This window comes from Triticum dicoccoides, chromosome 5A (assembly GCF_002162155.2).
Source record: "Triticum dicoccoides isolate Atlit2015 ecotype Zavitan chromosome 5A, WEW_v2.0, whole genome shotgun sequence".
NCBI classification, from domain to species: domain Eukaryota; kingdom Viridiplantae; phylum Streptophyta; class Magnoliopsida; order Poales; family Poaceae; genus Triticum; species Triticum dicoccoides.
The window spans coordinates 12593404-12602586 of NC_041388.1; the positions used below are offsets into that span (position 1 = coordinate 12593404).

Genomic DNA, 9183 nt, shown 5'->3' on the forward strand with positions numbered 1-9183 from the left:
TTTTTTTCATTTTCATGCACATTTTTTTTGCTGTTGTGACCCTTCGAGCTAACTTGTCTTTTTATTGCTTTCAAAAAAAATCAGCCCTGAGATAATTAGGTATGGTGCTTTCTACATTTCTTTAAAGGAGTTAGTTGATTCGATGAAGCCAGTTCAATGGTTGTCAAAAATTGTTATTGAGACTGGAATCTTACACATCATTGATAACTTACCAGAAGGGTCAAAGAAGGTTGTTATGCCACTGAGGTTTTTTGTAAGTTTTTCCAAAACCTTCTTTTTACCCTCATCTTTGTTCTGTAGCACTTTTCGTTGACCATTTGAGGGAGGCCTTTCACCTACTAAGGAGTTTTGAGCCATGTTTTATAATCTCTGCAGATAAAATTACAGCAAGGGATCCACAATGTGGATGAGATGAACAAGAAGTTTGATTACAAGAACCGTCTCGACAAGAAAGACTTGGTGAGTGTTGTGCCCACATCATCAATCTTTTTTTAGTTGGCACCCATAGCATGTCCAGTTGCACATGACACATCTGTTAGTTGACAGATACTTGTTGCAACCCGTTTTTTAACTTGACAAAGTCTTTTTACTTTTTTCTTAACTACATCTTGTATTTGTGTCTGAAATCGTTCACGCTTGCAGGTCATGCTGCCAGTGCTTGAGTGCGCAGATGTAACCGATAAGGACGGAGGGAGGCATTATTGGGTCTTCAGTGTCAACTTGAGGGACGGACGCTTCGAAGTTCTTGATTCAAGCAGGACGCTGGACAACACTGAGCTGATGAACAACGCCTCTACCATTGCGGGGGCAGTACACCAGCTATGGAGGAAGCATTACCCAAAGTTCAGCATCGAGCACTTCCAGATTATTGACATTGACGTACCAAAGCAGCTTGGCAAGTAAGACAATAAGCATTTCATTCCTTCTCAATCAATTACAATCATTTTGTAGTTTTTAAATTTTTCTACATGTGCAATCTTTAGTATTTTTAAGACACAGTACTAGTCTTCAATCTGTTTTATCATTTTTATGAGTTTCTAATGGATTATCTAGCTAGTTTGCAGAGTGGCGCGTAAGTAGTTGCAAAGTGGCACATAATGAGTTGCAGTAGAACACAAGCAGTTGCACAGTAGGACATAAGTAGTTGCACAGAGTGCATTACCCTTATTTGGTTTTAATTTTATGTGACAATTTTTTTGCCCATTTTTTGCAGTAATGAGTGTGGGTTGTTCGCACTGCTTAACGCCACCGAGTGGAATGGTAGCCAACTGCCCAACTACGACCCCAAGGAAGTACTCAACATCAGGAAGAAGCTGACGTATGATTGGGTCACCAGCGTGCACAACACCGCCCCATGGAGGAAGTTGCTGAGATACGACAAGGAGTAGGTCAGTACTTTTTTTTTCTGCTCCATGGAGGAAGTTTCTGGTTTGTACAATTTTTTTAAGTAGATTTTTGTAGTTGCACACTGCTAGTAATTGCGTTTGCAACTCAATATCATCACTTTTGTTGATACATTAGGAGCACTGTATATACAATTGTTCAACAACTAAATATTTAACCAGTTGCCAACAAAGGCACAAATAGCAACTTTTTTTACACAGTGCATGAACTAATTCAAGCAGCATAAATTAGATAAAGAGGAATCATAGATGCTGAATGTGTCCACTTGGTCCCAATATTGCTAAAAAAGACATCATTATTTTTCCTTTTTTGTTCCAAAGTTACAAATGAGGAAACAGAATCATAGGAGCCTCTGTGGACACACACCAGCAGTGTGCTCTGTAGATTGGCACTGGCTGCATTTGTTTTTCTTCTTTGGGTGTAGCTGCAGCGCCGATTTGTACCGTTGACTCTTTGCCCTACCCTTTGTAGTAGACCTTGGAGGATCCCTGGGCACAAAATCATCAGAAGCTTGTGCAAGGGATGCAGCCTCCAATGGGGCAGTAGGACCGTCACGATCACCTGTGTAATAATCATATAAAAAGTTTAGTATTTTTTTTATTGTGCAACCAGCACTGATGTTCTGTGCAACCACACAGTACATTTTTGTGCAACTAACTGGTTGCTGTGTGCAAGTTAAGTTGAAAAAAACACCTGCAGTAGCACGGCCTGTCATGGTACTTGGATTGTAGTCGCCTATGGGCAGAACATGACAAACAAGTTAGATTTTTAGCTTGATCCTCAAACTAACACAGCACACGCAACTAGGCAGCATGTTTCTGTTCAACTGGGCACTATGATATGTGCAACTAAAGCCACTCACCCTAGTTTTTGTTTTGGAGTCGGTGAAGGTACTAACCTGGGTTATGAGCCCCCTGAGTCCTGCCTGTAGGTCCATTGGGAGTAGCACAAAGGGCACTGCTAGTTGGGCCTGGCGGGGGAGGAGGTCTTTGAGGGTTGGCATCACCTATAGGCAGAAACAGGACAAACAAGTCAGTTGTGTTTATCTTTTTTATGCTCGAACTAACACAGCATGCGCAACTAGGTAGCCTGTTCGGTGCAACTGAGCACCATGATGTGTGCAATTGGAGTTACAGACCTAGTTTGATGGAGAGTTGGGGGAAGGTAATTACCTAGATGACGAGCCCCCTGAGTGTTGCCTGTAGGGCCATTGGGAGGAGCATGCGGGGGAGGAGGTGGCAGAGGATGCCGTGTACAGCCAGGAGGGGGAGGAGGTCCTTGAGGGTTGACATCACATATATGCATAACTGGAAAAAATAAGTTAGCTGTGTTATCTTTGATGCGTGAACTAACACAGCATGCGCAACTAGGCAGTATGTTCTTGTCCAAGTGGCTACCATGGTGTGTGCAACTAGGCACAATGATGTGTGCAACTGAAGTTACACACCTAGTTAGATCAGGAGTTGGGGCAGGTAATTACCTGGATGATGAGCCCCCTGATTGCTGCCTGGAGGTGGAGGAGGTCCTCGAGGGTTGCCATCATCTGATGGCCCCGTTGCAGCAGTTGGTTTTTTCCTTTTCTTGGACTTGTTCAGGTGGCCGATCTCGGTACGTGCTGCACGCATATGCTTGTATACAATAGCTTGTGCTGGATCAGAACCACTCGCAAACTTCGCTAGTTTCCGAAAATCGTATATCATGTTCCTCTCCCTTATCTGCTTCTTTGATTGAGGAGGCATTTCATCCGGTTTCTCATAATCAGTCCCTGGCGCACTAGGTACAGCAGTAGGTGTCCACCGTCTTAGCAGGTACCTTTCCGGTATGACATCAACGCCAACATGGGTGAACACCTTGAGGATGTGGCAACAGAGGATGCCGTCCTTGTCCATTTTACAACACTCACACAAATAGGAACGCTCCTCCACCCTTGCCTGCACCAAGTAGTTTCGAGAACCATATTTCGCAACAAATTCCTGGTTCGGTCTGAGCTCAAACACATCAGCACCAACTTGGAATGCATTATAACGTCCAATCAGCTCAAACTCTTCTCTAAACTTGCGGTAAAGGTCTCTAGTATAGGTTTTGTAAGCTTGCTTCTCTATTGGGAAGTTGGACCACAACTCAATCTCAAGGTGTTGTGTCCTGTAATCATTGCAGCCTTCCTTGGCAAGGATGTGGTTCTGTATTTTTTCATATTGCTTGACGAAGTTCAACATTGAGTTGTGTGGGTTCACATATCTTTTGAGGACGGCGTTGAACCCCTCACTACGCTGTGTAGACTGGAGGAAGGGAAAGAACCTGTGTTTGAAGTAGCACGGCACCCAAGTTGACCTGTATTCGTACAACTTCTCAAAGTGCGTGTGTGCCATAGCCTCATACTTCATCATTAACCCAGCCCAATTCTGCTCAAACTCGTCTATAGTGAAGCTGAAGTCAACACACTTGTTGAAATCATCAGAGAGTCCTGGATTCCGGCACAGCAACCAACCAACCTTTTCCTGAGCCTTTTTCATGATGTGTCATCGACAACAACGGTGCACGGTGGTTGGAAAGATGCTCTGTATTGACTGCCTCATCGCACCATCCTGATCGGTGATGAAGTTGTCAGGAGGTTTGCCATCCATAGCCTCTAGGAATGCTCCAAAGACCCAATCAAAGCTCGATGCCAACTCCTGCCTCACAAACGCGCAACCCAGCATGAAAGATTGGCCATGTCGGTTTATTCCTATGAAGGGCGCGAACGGCATATTGTACAAGTTGGTCATGTAGGTGGTGTCAAACGATATGCAATCGTGGTACGCTCCGCATAAGCTTTTCGAGCTAAGCCGTCCACCCAAAATATGTTGACAACTCTGTCCTCTTCATCATATTTCACCTTATAGAAGAAGTCTGGATCGGTTTTTTGTATATCCTTGAAGTGCGCAATTGTCTCAATCAGATCACCCTCCTTTGTGTCATCTCTACGGAAACTTGTACAAAGATTTGTTATTGCCTTTGGTCCGAACGACACCATCATCTCAGATCCATAGAACTCTGCCATTACATGCATCATTCGTCCTGCATAATACAAAAACAAACAGTATATCCTTTTTTTAGTTGCACAAATGCGCACATTCAGCTGCACAGTAATAGGACACGTGTTGGCACAGAAGATAATCACAGGAAATGGACACCTAGCTGCACCTTTTTAAAAACACTTTGCAGTTTTTGCATACAGGACATTGTGTATTTGCACAGTAAAGACAATCTAGTTGCACAAGAAGCACCCAAAGTGATATGTAAAAAGCATGGGAAGTTGGACATCAGTTGCATAGTTAAGTCATTTCAGTTGCACAGTAGTACCATAATAGTTGCACACTGGACTGCCTAGAGGGAAACTTAATTCTTCAAAGGATATAGAAAAACACCACACCTGTAGTCAAGTTGCAGTTATACAAGATGCGCAGAAACTCCTTTTCATCAGGTGAGATGCCTTGGTGGGATCTCAAGTATTTGGACAATGAAGGTTTGTTCACGAGCGGATGATTGTGGTCACGAACAAAGTGCGTCACCTCCCATCGCCCATCTATCAGCTTCACCAACATTTTCGCCTTGCATTCAGTCTGCTTTATTGTCTCATGTTTGCGCTTCTTCTTCTTCTTACTAGTACCAGCATCCTCTTCAGCAAATATTGGAGGTTCTTCTTCCATCTCCTCATCACTGTTAACAGATGTTGGATCTGGAATAGGGTCCAGGTAAGGAGGAGCCTCAGCTCCTCCATCATCAACTTTGGGCTTCTTGAACTTGTTGCAGCAAAACTGTTGTTTTATCAATTCATTGGTGCGGGGTGTCCGTCTAGAGGTGTTCATCTTGATAGAGAAACCCATCCGTAGTGCGTAACTGTTGTAGTGATCCTTAGCAATTTGAAGGCTGTCAAACCTCATGCCAACATAGGGTTCCATAGGTTGAGAACCAGCCTCATCCTCTCCTTCTTCTACTTGCACAGCTCTGTCAAAAGCCCCAGCTTCCAGCTCAGTCCTAGTTGGACCAGGAACATTTGCCTTGGTTCCTGTGTCATCAAGAGTATGGCTCTCTGACTGCAAAGACACCACTACAGGGGCACCACGGGCTGATGACTGGCCTGCCACATTGTCATGGCCCGTAGGGTTACCATCACGACTTGCCTGCGTGTAGTAAACAGATCGACCATTTTCTGTGCAGTTTCCTTGTTGTATGCTGGGTTGCTGCTGATCCATATCATGAGGAAGCTCATTGAGATCTGGAGGCAACTCATTGAGATCAAACATTTTTTCCCTTGTTTTTGGATGCTGCCACACACTCCCTGCACATATAAAAAAAGAAGAAATTGATGTCATCAGTTGGTAACCACAGAAAAACTGTGTTTCAAAACAACCTAAAAGCAACATGACCATAGCATAATCTTTTATTATAACAGTTATGAATTTTTTTGTTTGCACAGAGTTGTTATGTTAGTTGCACAGTTTGCAGTAAATAACTGGCAAGAGCATGACTTCTTTTTGCTACAGAGTTTTTCTTACCTTTTCCCTTTTTGTTTTGTTGCAATGATCTGTAGGTTTCCGTTTCGCAAGGAGCTCTTTTCAGATTTTTCTGCACATAATTGGATGCTACATTTGAGAAGGAAAATCCAGGTGAAAGAAGAAAGAAGAAAGAAGAATTGGAGGACAGATTATAGTTATATGTTTTTCATCGCCGTTTATGTTTCTAGATCTGGTATATTTGAACATATTAATATGGTTTGCAATAGGTGTGGGACCAGAATATATGCGTGGGACAAGATTTGTGTGTGAATATGTTAATATGGTTTGTGGCTTCATTAGCCATGGACAAAAGTTCCTATGTTTTTCCTGTTGCAGTACAGATTTCTGGTTTTCGCTAGAATAGACGTCTCAATTTCCAGGATTTCCACTTGGCCAGCATACATATTCAGTTGGACATTCAATGCTTTTAGTTGGCTAGAATAGATGTCTCAGCTGGCCAGGTTGCATTTTTTCAGTTTTTGTGGCCAACATGCATGTTCAGTTGGACAGTTAATGCATTCAGTTGGCTAGAATAGATGTCTTAGTTGCCTAGAATAGATGTCTTAGTTGGTCATCAGTTTTTGGCCAACATGCATGTTTAGTTGGCCAGAAAACATGTTTTTTATTTTCACATATACTACATTTTTTCCAAAGTGTTCACTCAGAAACATGTATTGCCAGATATATGTTTAGTTGGCAGGATACATGTTTAGTTGGTCAGGATACATGTTCAGTTGGCTGGGATGCATGTTTAGTTGCACATTTATGAATGTTTCGTTGCACATGTTCAACAAAGCATTGGGCAGTCAATTTTTTGTTCATTTTGCAAATAATAACTAGAAGTTGGCTTTTAATCATGTTTTAATTGGCCAGATAACTCGTTTTTAGTTGGCTTGTTTTAACACATCTAGGTGGTAGTTTTTGGCATGTTTAACACATCCAGCATGTTTAACATCTGGTGTGATGTGCCAGATTCACCTCTTTTTTGAAGCAGATTCTCCATGGATCCATGGAGAAGGGGGAAGTGAAGAGGTGCAGAGGGGGCTTACCTGCTCGATCTTACTGCCTGGTATGGCTAGAATAGATGTCTCAGCTGGCCAGGTTGCATTTTTTCAGTTTTTGTGGCCAACATGCATGTTCAGTTGGACAGTTAATGCATTCAGTTGGCTAGAATAGATGTCTTAGTTGCCTAGAATAGATGTCTTAGTTGGTCATCAGTTTTTGGCCAACATGCATGTTTAGTTGACCAGAAAACATGTTTTTTATTTTCACATATACTACATTTTTTCCAAAGTGTTCACTCAGAAACATGTATTGCCAGATATATGTTTAGTTGGCAGGATACATGTTTAGTTGGCCAGGATACATGTTCAGTTGGCTGGGATGCATGTTTTAGTTGCACATTTATGAATTTTTCGTTGCACATGTTCAACAAAGCATTGGGCAGTCAATTTTTTTGTTCATTTTGCAAATAATAACTAGAAGTTGGCTTTTAATCATGTTTTAATTGGCCAGATAACTCGTTTTTAGTTGGCTTGTTTTAACACATCCAGGTGGTAGTTTTTGGCATTTTTAACACGTCCAGCATGTTTAACATCTGGTGTGATGTGCCAGATTCACCTCTTTTTTGAAGCAGATTCTCCATGGATCCATGGAGAATCCTAAGTTAGTGTGCAGATGCACTCATGGGAGGGTGGGTGGGGGGTGGTTGGTGTGATGTTCACAATAGGGTGATGTTTCAGATCTACTCTTTTTTTGAAGCAGATTCTCCATGGATTTTGCTGATGGATCCATGGGGGAGGGTGTTTTTATAGATGCAGTACAAGAAAGGGGAGAACTGAAGAGGGGTAGAGAGGAAGTACTTGCCTGATGTTTGTTGCCTGGTATGGGTCTGATCACCCTGCCTTTTAGATCAATTTGTTGAAGCAGATTCATCTATCTTTCTGCTCCCATGGCGGCTATACAGGAGGAGGAAGAAGGAGTTTTGGATCCCTTTCTTTCATGCAGGCCAAGAAAGAAGAAGGCAACATGGGGCGTGGGAGGCGTTGGGGTAGGTACGGGGGGCGTGGGGACGCTGCGTACATACGCTGGGGCGTGAGGACGAGCGGGCGTGGGAGGCGTGGGAGCATGGGATACGGGGCCTATTGGGACTGGCCACTCAATCGGGTTTGGTGGCAGCCTGTCCCCTTCCTTTTCTGTACCGCGGGGGGACAGGGCTTACCGTTTTGGGCCGGCCGCTCGATCGCACTAGTGGGCAGCCGGCCGCCCACTAGACATGTCCCTAAAATAACTCAACGGCCAAAAATGCAAAGTAGATCACTCATCACGAAGGACCAATTGGTGTTGGCGATCAGCATCCAATATCATTGTTCGTCAGTTGCATCCAGTGAGAGAACTATACCCTGCGGTAATGATCCAGAAGAAGTAGACAACACATTGGCGGCACTAAGCGTGCATCACCGCAGATCACTTCCCATTGATGGAGGTGAGTATTCATTTTTCCTAGCATGTATCTTACACTTCTCCATGTTCTCTCTTGGAAACAAAACTAATTTCGAAGGCACCAAATGCTCCACGAGGCAATAGAGTTAACCATATTAAATATACGTGTATTTATTTCGACACCAAAACTTAGAAATATCATCAGTGCATTTAGTGCTAGGCATTTCAAAAGCTACAACGGTAAATTGCCAATCTTTCTTAGCCACAACACAATCAAATAGAAAGTATTGCACCAATTCATTCTCACAACATCATAAGCAAGACGTATCAGCAATGGTCCTTCTTTGATAGGTTATCCCTAGTTAATATTATGTTATAGACCACCAACCAAAGAAACACATGGATGTTTGGAGGAACCAAAAATGCCCGCATCAAATCTTTCAATGGTGGTACATGATCAATGTGCCAAAACAGGAAGTCCCATGTGCAAAAACCTTCCCAAGTACACGCACCATTCAGGAGGAAGTCCCTCAAACCAAGATTCAACCCTCAATTGATTCTCCAAAAAGGATCAACACTGCCCTTCCATTTAGTTCTCTTGACATTCATGTTGGGGATCGTAGCAGAATTTAAAATTTTCTACGCATCACCAAGATCAATCTATGGAGTCATCTAGCAATGAGGGAGAGAGGAGTGCATCTACATACCCTTGTAGATCACGAGCGGAAGCGTTCAGAGAACGGGGATGATGGAGTCGCACTCGCCGTGATCCAAATCACCGATGACCAAGTGCCGAACG

General features: G+C 43.1%; 1 pseudogene; it reads right to left on the minus strand.

The window, feature by feature from the left end:
* Positions 1-1744: 1744 nt before the first annotated feature.
* On the minus strand, positions 1745-5694 carry LOC119296817 (annotated as a pseudogene).
* Between the last annotated feature and the right edge of the window lie 3489 nt (positions 5695-9183).